The sequence below is a fragment of the Lacerta agilis genome, chromosome 5, assembly GCF_009819535.1.
Source record: "Lacerta agilis isolate rLacAgi1 chromosome 5, rLacAgi1.pri, whole genome shotgun sequence".
NCBI lineage: Eukaryota > Metazoa > Chordata > Lepidosauria > Squamata > Lacertidae > Lacerta > Lacerta agilis.
Genome location: NC_046316.1, coordinates 82,813,717 through 82,827,281, shown reverse-complemented (window position 1 = coordinate 82,827,281; position 13,565 = coordinate 82,813,717). Strand labels below are relative to the sequence as shown.

At 46.7% G+C, this 13,565-nt stretch overlaps 1 protein-coding gene across 6 annotated transcripts in view; it reads right to left on the bottom strand.

Annotated features, from left to right (window-relative positions):
* NLGN1 (neuroligin 1) overlaps positions 1-13,565 on the bottom strand; it is a 609,345-nt gene that overhangs the window by 533,707 nt on the left and 62,073 nt on the right. The window lies entirely within an intron of this gene.

Genomic DNA, 13,565 nt, shown 5'->3' with positions numbered 1-13,565 from the left:
GGTGGGACCAACCCTGCCCAGCTCCGGGAGTCTTCCTAGCGTGGGAGGCGGCCTTGGGGCAGACAGGGGAGCTCTGGGGTCAGCGGGTATGTGGGATCCCGCGGCATCCAGAGGCAGCTGGGAGGTGGGACGGGATGGGGGCAGGAAGGGGGCCTTCAGACGCGTCCCCGCACGGGCACTGGAGGCCAGGACTCCTCGCCTGGGTTGTGGGACCGCGGGGGAGGGCTGGCCGTGTTTCCTCTCGGAAGGCTGCTGGCTGCTGCGTCGAGGCAACGACGAGGTAGGCAGCTGCGGGCTGGGCCAGGGGCGGCGGGCGAGGGGGGAAGCCCTCTTTTTAAAAATGGTTGAGGAAGCAGCGCCTGTTTCCCTGCCGCTACCTCCTTCGCTCCTCGCGGGCGCGCGTCTCTCTCCGCCCCGGAGCAAGGCCAGGACGTTTTGCAGTTTTTCCTCTGTCCTGAGTGTGTGTTAGGGGAGCCTTGACAAAGCACCTGTTGGCGTGGAAGAGAGGAGTCCTAACTTGGATCTGTGTTCATGTGCAAAATCTATCGCCATTGTCATTAAGGGGGCAGGGAACTCCCCTAAAAAGGTTTGAACACTACGAACTACTACAGCCACCTGTATGCAAGTCAGCACAAACATCACAGGCTTCTCTGGTGCAATTCTGTGCTTTATTTAGCAAGAGAGGAGGTTGGAAGAGGTGAACATAGCCTCTGGTCTGGAATATTAAGGGTAAAAGACACTAAGATTATTGTAAAAGCCAGCAGTCTTCAATAAGACATGTGACAAACATTTAACACAAGTGTGCAGTTGAGGACTCATTTTTTTAAAAAAACAACAACAAATCAAATATTTGTATGCTGTTGCAACCCACCTTGGATCAGGCTGTGACCTGGTAGTGGTCCCCAGGGTAGATAAAAATGAATGATTTTAAAAAAAAATTGGATTTTTAAAAAAAATTAAATCGGATTTTTTAAAATTTAAATCAGATTTTTAAAAATAAAATGCAGTGTTATATTTGTTTTAAATGTCGCAATGGTTTTGCGGCTCCCAGTTTTTTTTTCTCCTTCGGAAACGGGTCCAAGTGGCTCTTTTGGTCTTAAAGGTTGCAGACCCCTGACCTAAACATTAGGAAGAACTTCCTGACAGTAAGAGCTGTTCGACAGTGGAATTTGCTGCTAGGGAGTGTGGTGGAGTCTCCTTCTTTGGAGGTCTTTAAGCGGAGGCTTGACAGCCATCTGTCAGGAATGCTTTGATGGTGTTTCCTGCTTGGCAGGGGGTTGGACTGGATGGCCCTTGGGGTCTCTTCCAACTCTATGATTCTATGATTCTATACTCTTAACGTGATCTCGGGATCCTTGTCTTCTACCAGATGCATTTTTTAACAGTAGAGTGTGAATGACATCTTGGTTTAGCTGCCATGCTGTGCTGAGCTAAAAGGGATCAGGGAGAGGTAATTCAGCCACAATTCCCTCCACAGGAAGCAGCACATTCACACGATCATGCACAGCCATGGCTTGGCTTAATGTTACATTGTGAATGCAACCAGCTTGTTTTCTCCTGCTCTGGAGGGCAGGACTCGAACCAACGGCTCCAAGTTACAAGAAAGGGGATTCTGAGTAAACATCAGGAAGAACTTTCCGATAGTAAGAGCTGTTCAACGGTGGAATTGTCTCCCTCAGGAGGTTGTGGACTCTCCGTCCTTGGAGGTTTTAACCTTTCTTAGAGGTTGGGTGGTCGTCTGCCATGGATGCTTTAGCTGAGATTCCTGCATTGCAGGCGGTCGGGCTAGATGGCCCTTGGGGTCCCTTCCAACTCTACAATTCCATTATATATATATATATATATATATATATATATATATATATATATATATATATATATATATATATACACACACACACACACACCTGCTGGTAGATAGGGGTGGCTGGAGAGTCTCTAAAATTGACACTACTGTGTAACAAAATTCAACATTGTTATTCTGATTTACACCAGCCAAGCCTGAGACCCAATTTCCTTTCAAATTTAAGATCATGGTATCTGCTAGCATCCCAGCAACGCTGATGTGTAATTTGTAATGAATCAGTCTTACAGTCTGAGGTCTCTTTAAAAAAGGACACACACACAGGCACACACACAATCACAAAAGTTTAAGTTAATAACTCAGTCCTTTGACAAGTTTATTGCTGAACGAATCTCTTGCCGTTTGCATCATAAAACACTCCCCCCCCCCGAAACTGGTAAAGAGAACCAATATATGACTATTTGAGCCATTTCAGTGACTGCATTAATGCACAATGATTTATACATATGTATGCTGATTTGACTCATCCTCTTATTTAGGCTAAAACCCGGCAAATTGGGGAAATTAATAAGGCTTTTAAAACATATGCCTGGATAGTCTCCAGGAATCACTTTTTCTTTACAATATTTCATCACCACATCTCAGAATAATGGGTTGGAAATTGTCTATTTTGCATAAGAATCCCCCTCCGCTTTCCTCGCCTTTTTTTTTTTTTGCGTGGCTGGAAGCAAATGAGGAGCCGTCTTTATGCTGCAAACAATTTAGTGCACCCACAGAAATGCCGAAATTTAATCCTGTAAAATGCAGAACATGTTCCCATAAATCATTGTTCAATTAATTTAAAAGGATTTACGGGTCTGAGATGTGATCTTTCCATATGTGTGTGTGTGTGTGTGTGTGTGTGTGTGTGTGTGATTAAACATGGCTCATATAGCCATAGGTGAATACACACAATCTTAGTGCTGTTCAGTGCCAGACCCAGCCGAAAAAAAGGCCAGGTTCCACCTGTATATATAACATGACGTTCTGTCCACCCATATCTGTCAAAAACTTTGCATATGTTTTCAACCCATTTTTTCCCCTTCAAATTCTGCAGTCCAAATCTGCTTCTGTGTAGCCAGTGTGGTGTAGTGGTTAAGAGCAGTAGACTCGTTATCTGGTGAACCGGGTTCGCTTCCCCGCTCCTCCACATGCAGCTGCTGGGTGACCTTGGGCCAGTCACGCTTCTCTGAAGTCTCTCAGCCCCACTCACCTCACAGAGTGATTGTTGTGGGGGAGGAAGGGAAAGGAGAATGTTAGCCGCTTTGAGACTCCTTCGGGTAGTGAAAAGCGGGATATCAAATCCAAACTCTTCTTCTTCTTCTTCTTGAGCCTCCAACACTGGGACGTTATCAATTCCCTAGACTGCTCTTGGTCTATTGAGAATCACTTAAAACTAGCAGTCTTCTTTAAAGGTGCAGAATCTAAGGGATGGTGCCCCAGGCAGCAGGTTTGGGTGGGTGTGACAAAATTACCTAAAAATTGAAATTGTCATTTACCATACTAACTGTCCTACCTTAAACAGAATTCTGTTTTATGGTATTTAATTCTCCCCATGAACAAGTCGCGCCTAAACATAGACTCGCCATGGACAAATCCAATGATGTTTGGAAATCATTTGCATAAACACCGTATCAGGTAAAGTTTATGATAACTATAATAAAAACCTTGTAAGTTCACACGTTTTGTTTTTCTGTCTTCATCTTTTGTCTTATAATTTTTATTATTATTTATATGGAATAATAATAATAAAAAGTCTTGCCAAATTCACTGAACTCAACAGAGCGTACTTTTGCATGGACATATGATTAGACTGAATCTCTTTCTGTGAAATCAAGGGGAACTGAAAAGTGTTTGGTTTTGGGTCCACACTCACCCCATCTTTAACACAGGCTATTTTTATAATGATCTGAAGAGAGAGAGAGAGAGAAAGAGAGAAGGCTAAACACTGATAAGTACTGAAAAGGAAAAAGAAAATGGGACCAATTAATTTCGTACATATTGAGAGTCAACTGCCTTTCTACCTTAAGTCAAAATTAAATGAGCACTGCTTTTCTGGCAGAGGGGGAAATAAAATAAAAATGAGAAAATGCTTTGTTCTTTCAGCTTAATTTATCTGTAAACTTAGAAGGGAGAGTGAAACTGAAGTTCAGTAACCTTGATTGTTGAAAGAGGTTGGAGTGTGCAGTACACCTGATGCACAGGAATCTTGTGTGCCCTCAAAGCATAGCTATGAAATCAATTCCCCATCTGCTAAGTGTGCAACACAGAAAGCATTCATCTACACCAACTCACATTCAAAAGCCCTTCTAATAATTAAGATTATACATTTCAATTTCGTTTCTTTGTCGGATGGCAATAGGAAAAAAAACTGGCCCTCCCAATTCTAGCTCTGCTTTTTCTGCTGCAAAGACACTGCGGTTCAGGCAGCTGTTCTGTCAGAAGAAGGGGTTTATAAATATTTGGCAACGTAGCCTTCAGAAATTCTGTTCTTTGAGTTCTATGTCTCAGCTTTGAAGATGGGAAGCTACCATACGGTTACCACAGGCCTAGCCTACGACAGACAAGCAGAGCACACCCCAGAGCTCTCCTGCTGCTGGAGACCTATTGGCAGACAATGCTGGAAATTCAGCCTTGACCACCTACCATGTAAAGCAGGTATGCCACAACATCTGAGATATATACACATAGAATTACAGAAATGTAGAGTTGGAAAGGTGGCGCTGTGGGTTAAACCACAGAGCCTAGGGCTTGCTGATCAGAAGGTCGGTGGTTTGAATCCCCGCAACAGGGTGAGCTCCCGTTTCTCGGTCCCAGCTCCTGCCCACCTAGCAGTTCGAAAGCACTTCAAAGTGCAAGTAGATAAATAGGTACGGCTCCGGCAGGAAGGTAAACGGCGTTTCTGTGTGCTGCTCTGGGTCGCCAGAAGCGGCTTAGTCATGTTGTACGCCGGCTCCCTCGGCCAGTAACGTGAGATGAGTTGGAAGGAACCCTGACACTCATCAAGTCCAGCCCCCTGCAATCCAGGAATCCTGCCCACAGTCATCTTTGCATAGCTTAAAACCACCAACCTCCTGGTTAACAACCAGATGCACTGATCCATTGTGCCAGCCACAAACAATTTGCTAGCAATAAGAAGTGGGGGGAGTGTGTTTTTTGCACTCCAGGCTCTGCACACGCTCCTTTTTACTCTGCATTCAGTCCACTCCATGGGTGCCAAGTATGGGGGGCCATGGGGGCCAGGGCCCCGCAAAAATTCCATATCAGAGGGCCAGAACCCCTCCCCCCAAAAAAGACTTATTTGCCAGCAGCACACGCATGCCGGGGGGCATCCACACGCATGTCAGCATGACCCGTGACATGCACATGCAACGTCAGCAGTTAGTGGGAGTGAGAGGAAGGGATGGGGGAAGCAGTAACCGCTAGCAGGCTTGTTAACAGGCAGAGACAGAGAGCAATGTCCCCTTGCGCAGGAGAAGGAGGCTGCAAGGTGGGGAGGACCTGAGCATTCTTTTCTACTGCAGTTCCCAGAACTGTCTTCCGACTGCATAACTCAAAGAATGGTCAATGGAGGGGGAAATGTCTACCCACACTTCCCCCTTTTTGCCCCTTCTACTGTTAAAATGCCTCTGTGTGCTGCTCAATTAAATAGTGGTACTTGCAGGGAAGAAATGATCCACGATGCAGGGGGGGGGGGAATAGGTTTCTTGTGTGCTTTGGCGAGGTGGGTTTTTGTTTTTTGTTTATGGCAAGGGGGTCACAGAGTGCTTTTGTATTTAACGAAGTTGACGAAAGTGAAAAGCTCTCTGGGGTTTTTGTCTTGTGCTTAAGTTAAATGAATAGAGTGGAAGATTATTAGTCATGGGGGCGTAGAGAGTGTGTGTCTGAATGTAACACTGCTTAGCACTTTTTTGGGTTGCTATTTTGTAAATGTTCCTTTATAGGTTATAAATGCCATATTGATTGGTTAATTGGATAATATGACTTTTGCTGTACTTCTGATGCTTAGCTTATTGGTAGTTGCTGTCTCGTTAATAGTGTTTTCTAGATTGTAAATGTAAATTTGTTAATTGTTTTATATGATTTATGATACATCTGTGATATTCTGTTATGTCTTATTGTGATATTATTATTTATTGTTTGTAAGCCACTTTGAGATTCATTTGAATGAAAAGCAGCATAGAAATAAAGCACAATTGGTTGTAGTGTTGTGCTGCTAACGCCAAGGTTGCAGGTTCGATCCCCGTAAGGGACAGCTGCATATTCCTGCATTGCAGGGGGTTGGACTAGATGATCCTCAGGGTCCCTTCCAACTCTACAATTCTGTTATGAAATCAGACATTCATAGGATTGCATGTTCTCAGTTCTGAAATATGCCCCACAATGGTCATAAACATCTCCCCACCCACCCACATTTAAATGGATTTATGAATTTGTAAACAGCTCCACTTTTTTTAAAAAAAAAAAAAGCCGTGTAGAAATTAATCAAATGTTAAGTAAGTGAATGAATAAGCAACCAATATCCTAAAGCTAATTTGGGGCCTGTGAATGAATGGAATGAGATTCTGCCAGTCCTGAGAATGAACACAATACAGTCTGTGGGAGAAGGGGTGCACTCGGCTAATCTCCAAAAAAATAAAGCAATTTCCAGGGTGTATTTTAAGTCTGCAAGGAGCCAGCTGTACCTATCACTTTTCCCCCTAAGGAAAGATTTAGTTCCTGTATTGTTCAATATGTAAATTCTAGTTACAGTCTAATGAGATTCCTACAAAATATCCTATTAACACTAAAGGCCCCGCGCGAAGATTGTACTTAAGGCATGTTGCTTATCTCTTTCCCATCAGGGATCTTTGTGCTTTTGGATGTGTCGCTCCACTAAATCATCCTTGAGCATACAAATTATGGGGCTGCTTACCTGCACTTCGGAGAGATTAGCTCCCGAAACCCAACAGCACCTCCATATGCTCTCTGTGGTGGTGGAGAAACAGCTTCTTAGCTGAAATGTGTACTACTTTGTGGGGAGGAATGGTATGAATGCTCACTTTGCATTGCTTCTGCTTCCAAAGAGTGCCACTTATCTGGTGGGTCTGGTTTACAACCGGGGGGTGGTGGCACTGACTGCAAAAAGAGAACAATCCTGTACTGTTTGCTGTATTGGTTCATCTTGTCCACCTAGTGTCACGGACTGGCTGGATGCAGAACCATGGTGGAAGGCAACAACTAGGAAACCCGCAAGGGAAACGCCAGGGGAAGGAAGCTCAGAGCCCAGGCATAGGTGGTGGGACGACAATGAGTGGTCAGAGCAGGGCCATCTTAGAGGTATCGGCCGCCGTGGCGCGGCGATCCCTCGGCGCCCCCGGCGTTGCCGCCTCTCCGCCCGCCTCCCTCCCGCGCTCGGGAGGGGGGCGAGCAGGGGATGAGGGGCGTGGCTCCAGCTGGGGCTCCGGGAGGCGAGGGCAGCCGGCTTGCAGCCCACCCACCTGCCGGTGCGCGAGCACCCGCCCGCCCGTGGGGGCGGGTTGGGGAGGGGGCGCCCGGTATGCCAGCGGGCTTGCGGGGGCGTCCCTGAGGGGCCCGGCACCCTGGCGCGGCGTGCCACCAGCCCCTATGGACGAGATGGCCCTGGGTCAGAGGGAGAAGAGGAGGCGTCAGAAGCAGAAGGGGTAACAGGGTTTAGTAAACAGGTAGCGACTGGGACAGACAGCAGTTCAGAATCAGAGGCAGACGTGGAGGCTGGAGATGAGGCAGGCGAAGAGGCAGAGATGAGGCAGGCTGCTGAAGAAGCCAAGGGGTCTCCCCCTCCTGCTGCGACCAGCTCCCCTCCTCTCTGGTCTCCCAGAACCAGAAGAGATATGAAGAGGGAGGAGCAAAAACAGACTAGGCATTGCAGTCTCAGGTTGCTTGGAAAGGCCCTGGGAGACTTAGGGAGCTGTGGTAAGGCAGGGGCCTTCAGTCCTCGCAACTGCCTCATTGAGGCAAGATCTCCCAGCAATGCAAATGGCAAGCACGGGGTGATCTGGATCGGGACTTCAGAAGTAGCCACAGGGTAAAGGCCATTCCGCTACCTTCCACACTATTGCACCAATCCAGATCAGCCCCTCTGAGCCCACAATTTTCTTTTCAAAAGCTGCTTACGAAATTGTTGATTGCACAAATGGCATCTTGTATAGTTTTGGCCTATAGTCAACAGTGAAAGTGGGATGCAGCGTCTAGTATGGGGGGGGGGGCAGGAATGTCCCGAAACAAACAAAAGAGCAGAGGGTCCACAAAAAGAAGCGACAAAAGGACAGTCGCAGGAACCCAAGTGACAATGAAACGATGTCGAAAACAGTGATTATGTAAACATGTGAGAGTACATGCTCAGAGAATTAAAAATTAAGAATACAACTTCTCCAAGCTATAGTTGCTATGTAAGAAACAATGAAGTTCTCCAAATAATACAGATAATAATTGGCAAGATCTCCAGGATTAGATCTCATTTCATGCTCCTTCAGAATCAAATAGGAGAATTACACAGAGACGGCAGCCATTAATCCCCTTATTGCCTCAATATTCCCCCCACCACCACCACCACCTTCTTTCGGGAATTGGTTGTTCCTGTTAATTGTGATTATTCTACAGTCACCAAGTCACAGCTGTGATCTAGGGGGGCAGAGAAAAAGCGGGCACGATCCCGTTCAGGAGCTTGGATGACCCACAGTGTGGGAGAGAGATGAGAAAGGTATGGGAGAGTGAGAAAAAAGAGGCTGGGGGAGGGGAGCACCCGCTGCCACCAGTCACAGAAATAGCAGTAAGCCGGAGAAGGCAGCAGTGGTGGCTTCTCTGGGCATCTCCTGGCTGCAGAACAGGTGCTCTCTCCAACTCTCAGGGCTCCACAGGCTCCAAGAAGTGAAATAACACCTGCAGCATCTCAGCTCGTACTTCCTAGAGGCTGGTGGAAGAGACTGACCACCATTGCCTTCCCCAACATTTGCCTTTTGCTGCTGCCAGCCTCCTCTGGAGGAGAGATGGGGGAGCCAGCTGTATCTCATCTGGTGGGGTAAAGGTAAAGGTAAAGGGACCCCTGACCTTTAGGTCCAGTCACGGATGACTCTGGGGTTGTGGCGCTCATCTCGCTTTATTGGCCGAAGGAGCCAGCGTACAGCTTCCGGGTCATGTGGCCAGCATGACTAAGCCGCTTCTGGTGAAACCAGAGCAGCGCACGGAAATGCCGTTTACCTTCCCACCGGAGAGGTACCTATTTATCTACTTGCACTTTGACGTGCTTTTGAACTGCTAGTTTGGCAGGAGCTGGGACCAAGAAACGGAAGCTCACCCCATCGCGGGGATTCGAACCGCCGACCTTCTGATCAGCAAGGGGTGGTGGGGTAGGAGAGCTGAAAACACTGCCAATGCATTTCACACCTGGAAACCAATGCACCCCTTTGGTTTCAGATAGTACATGGGTAGACGAGTCTATAGTGCCTCGTTTACCAGAAGTAACGTATTTAGCATCAACTCTGGAAGTATATACTAAAATTCTGAGCAAACTAAGCCTCCTAGAGCAAAATATACATCAGAGGGTTTCACCATGAACCATTAGTCCCTGTTTTACCAGTCTGTCATCTGAATCAGTTCTATTTTGTACAGGAAATATTCTTTTGTGGTTTACTCCCTCTTTTCCCCAACCACCCCATGGAGGGAGACATCCATTTTTCCATGACCTCTAGCCTCTCGGTGACATACGCAAATTCCTTTCTCTTAAATGCCAAGTCTCCCCAGAGGCATTAGAGTAATTTGAATAAGTTAGGCATGCAACGAACCATCCTGTTTTTCACTGTACTCCACTAAAAGGCAAGAATCCAAAAACAAAACAAAACTGAAAAGAGGAACGGGCCAGAGAACAGAATTAAAATGACAACTCCCTTTGACAACTGGGGGAAAGTGATTTATAGTATTGTAAAGAACCCCCCCCCCCTTCCCTAATCTAATATCTTCACATTAGAGGACACTTCCTCTGAAAAATAAGCAGTGACACACTAACGACAACAGTAATGCTAATTTTTCTGTCCTCCTATCTCTACAAGTAATAAGTTCAGCTTCCAGAGTTGAGGGGCCTTGTCGTGTTTCAGCTGAGAGATTCCTCATCAGAGGATGACCTCGAGACCCTTGCCAAGGCCTGTGTCAGGCTCAATATGGGGGTGAACAGCCAGGGTCCTTAGACAAAGCTAAGGAGGGGGTTGTCTGCACCAAGGGTGATGAACTAGACAGATCCCAAGCTGAAGGGTCAGACAACGCCTCAAATTCCATACGGAAGCCTTCCCCATCCAGAGAAGTGCCCGATGGCAGGCATGCAATCCTTGGGAGTAAATGTCTCCTCAGGAATAAGACCATCCGCTGAAGGATGCATGTGGATGAGGGTAGCTGAGAGGGGTCAGCTGAGATCAGAGTGCATTTTCAGCAGCTCCAACTGAAAAAACAACAACCAGTGCTAGGTTGGAAGAGTTGCCAGAATAACGTCCGTTGCTCTTCACCCATTGGATCTCCTGCCTACTCTGAGCCTGACCATGGACTGCCCCTGACCTGTCTCATGCCTATGACTTCATTTGCCCATGGACCAATTAGAACACAAGCTTGGAGTCACCTGACTTTGTCTTTCACCTGACCTTTTGCTTTTGCTTACTTGGACCACAACCTCAGACCAGCCCTGGATACCGCTGCTGTTTTTGTCCCTGTTGGTATTTCTAGACAAATACCCCAATTGTTCAGTTACCTCATGAGAACAAGGCTGTTGGTGAATTACTCACCAGTATGCTCCATTCTGTACTGTCCAGGCAACCCCTAGTGGTAGTTTGGGAGCCACTATTTTAATTCCCCACAATGCCTCAGAGTGATTTCCCACAATGCCTTGGGCACATTGTGGGAAATTAAAATGGCAGCTCTCAGACCAACTCTGGGGACTGCCTACCATTCACTGAAGGGAGCAGAGAGTAACTCTCAGTGGTGAACCCTGCCAAGGTGCTGAGGCAATATAGCAGCTGTTGGAGAATGATGTGTGCTGATGCTGGAATGCAAGGGGGTCAATATGATTCAAGACACTGTAAATGTGGAGCTGTTCTACAACGGAAAAATCTGCCCGAAGTCCTCAGAATGTAAGGCTATGCAATCTAAGGAAGGAGTATGTTTGATCCAGGAGACTAGTTGGTTGGTTTTCTACTCTCTGCTTTCTGCAACCGTGACAGCATTCCTTGACATCTAAGCAGCTGAGCTGAGGGCTTATTTCAATCAACTAAGGAGCCGTAATGTACGGAAGTGAGAGCTGGACCATCAAGAAGGCTGATCGCCGAAGAATTGATGCTTTTGAATTATGGTGCTGGAGGAGACTCTTGAGAGTCCCATGGACTGCAAGAAGATCAAACCTATCCATTCTCAAGGAAATCGGCCCTGAGTGCTCACTAGAAGGACAGATCCTGAAGTTGAGGCTCCAGTACTTTGGCCACCTCATGAGAAGAGAAGACTCCCTGGAAAAGACCCTGATGTTGGGAAAGATGGAGGGCACAAGGAGAAGGGGACGACAAAGGATGAGATGGTTGGACGGTATTCTCGAAGCTACTAACATGAGTTTGGCCAAACTGCGGGAGGCAGTGAAGGATAGGCGTGCCTGGCGTGCTCTGGTCCATGGGGTCACGAAGAGTCGGACACGACTGAACGACTGAACAACAACAACAACAAGGAGCCAGAAGGTTCAACCAGCTAGCCCCATCCTGGAGAGCAACTGTAAGGCCTTTGCCACAGCTGCAACTGTTTCCAGGGAGAAAGCTATCAAGCAGACAATTGTTGATGGACGGCAGTTGTGTTTGTCACGAGAGCAGAAATGCAGCTCACAGATTTATAGTGTGGTGCATGGTGTGCCTGAGTTTTTGCGTCTTTGTATTTTTATTTATTTATTTAATCATTGTGCTTCTGTATTAGGACTAACTGTGGTTTTATTGTATTCCTTTTGTATTAACCTGTTTTGGTATCTTAGCCAAAAAAAAAGCAGTATAGAAAGAAAACAATGACGACTAGCTCTCCCAGCTAATGGCTACAGAGGCTCCAAAGATTGCAGCCTTTGTTTACTTCAGGTTTCATCAGGTCTATCAGATGTTCGGAGTAAATTGGTAAACTCACTATTTTCCTGGCAATCTATGTGCCCTAGATTTCAATTTTGATCTGCATTATCTCTCTGGGACCACAGTAAGTGCCATAAATGTGTAGGGTGCTTAAAAGAGCCACAACAGGCTCCTGTAGAAGGCAGGCCCAGGTGACATAGTGGGGGGACAGCAGCGCTTAACTGACCTCCCAACAGCTGAGTCACTGCTTCTTACCTGAATGGAGAGGGGAGAGATGGCGGGCAGGTAAACATGGTGCAAATTACTGGCCGAAGCACCCGGTGGGTTCTGTTGGTGTGCTTGCACCATGCTGACCATCTTGCTGCCACCCTGTTTTGTTGTTGTTTAGTCGTGTCCAACTCTTCATGACCCCATGGACCAGAGCACACCAGGCACTCCTATCTTCCACTGCCTCCCCCAGTTTGGTCAGACTCATGTTGGTAGCTTCAAGAACACTGTCCAACCACCTCGTCCTCTGTCGTCCCCTTCTCCTTGTGCCCTCAATCTTTCCCAAAATCAGGGTCTTTTCCAGGGAGTCTTCTTTGATGGTGTTTCCTGCTTGGCAGGGGTGTGGACTGGATGGCCCTTGTGGTCTCTTCCAACTCTATGATTCTATGATTCTCATGAGGTGGCCAAAGTATTGGAGCCTCAGCTTAAGGATCTGTGCTTCCAGTGAGCAGTCAGGGTTGATTTCCTTCAGAATGGATAGGTTTGATCTTCTTGCAGTCCATGGGGCTCTGCCACCCTGCTACTTACTGCTAAACAGCAGAGGAACTCACCTGTCAGGAGATCAGGTAAGCGGCCCTATCCACTTGCATACAAGAAGAGCAAGCAACTATAAAGATGTCGTATCTATAAATGATTTCATTGTTATATGACATTGTTTGCACATTTGTTCTTATTGAATTTCCAATGCGAACATTAACGGGGGGGGGGGGAGAGACACAACTGTGCAGAACAGGACTCAGAAAAGGCAGCACAAGTCTCTACAAAATCAGTACAAGTACTCATTGTCTCTTGGAGATCCTTAAAGCAATCAACTCAATCCATCCAAGAGTACTGCACAAGCAAGTAGCCCGGCCATGTAGTTCAGAGACACAATGTCCCATTCAGGGTCACTTAAGGACTGTCTTCCAGTAATTCTGCCCATCTAATTCTCCCAGATGTCTCATACTTCAGAGGTGGAACATGGACTGAAAATGGATGAAAGGCGGGATAGAAATGAAACAAATGAATAAGTAAATAAATAGTGTTGATCTTTAGCCCCACCTTCCCCCTTTAACCACATCTATTTAGCAATCCTCTCTCCAATCTTTTATTCTCCCATTGCCTTAAAGCAGTGATGGCCAAACTTGGCCCTGCAGCTGATTTGGGACTACAACTCCCATCATCCCTAGCTAACAGGACCAGTGGTCAGGGATGATGGGAGTTGTAGTCCCAAAACAGCAGGAGGGCCAAGTTTGGCCATCACTGCCTTAAAGGAAAGATATGAAGTGATAAAGTGAAGCACCACTGAGTATGTACAGAGTGCCTTTCTTTCCTGCAGCACTGAGCAGGTGCAGCCTGCTGCCCCGGTACACACAGAAATTAAG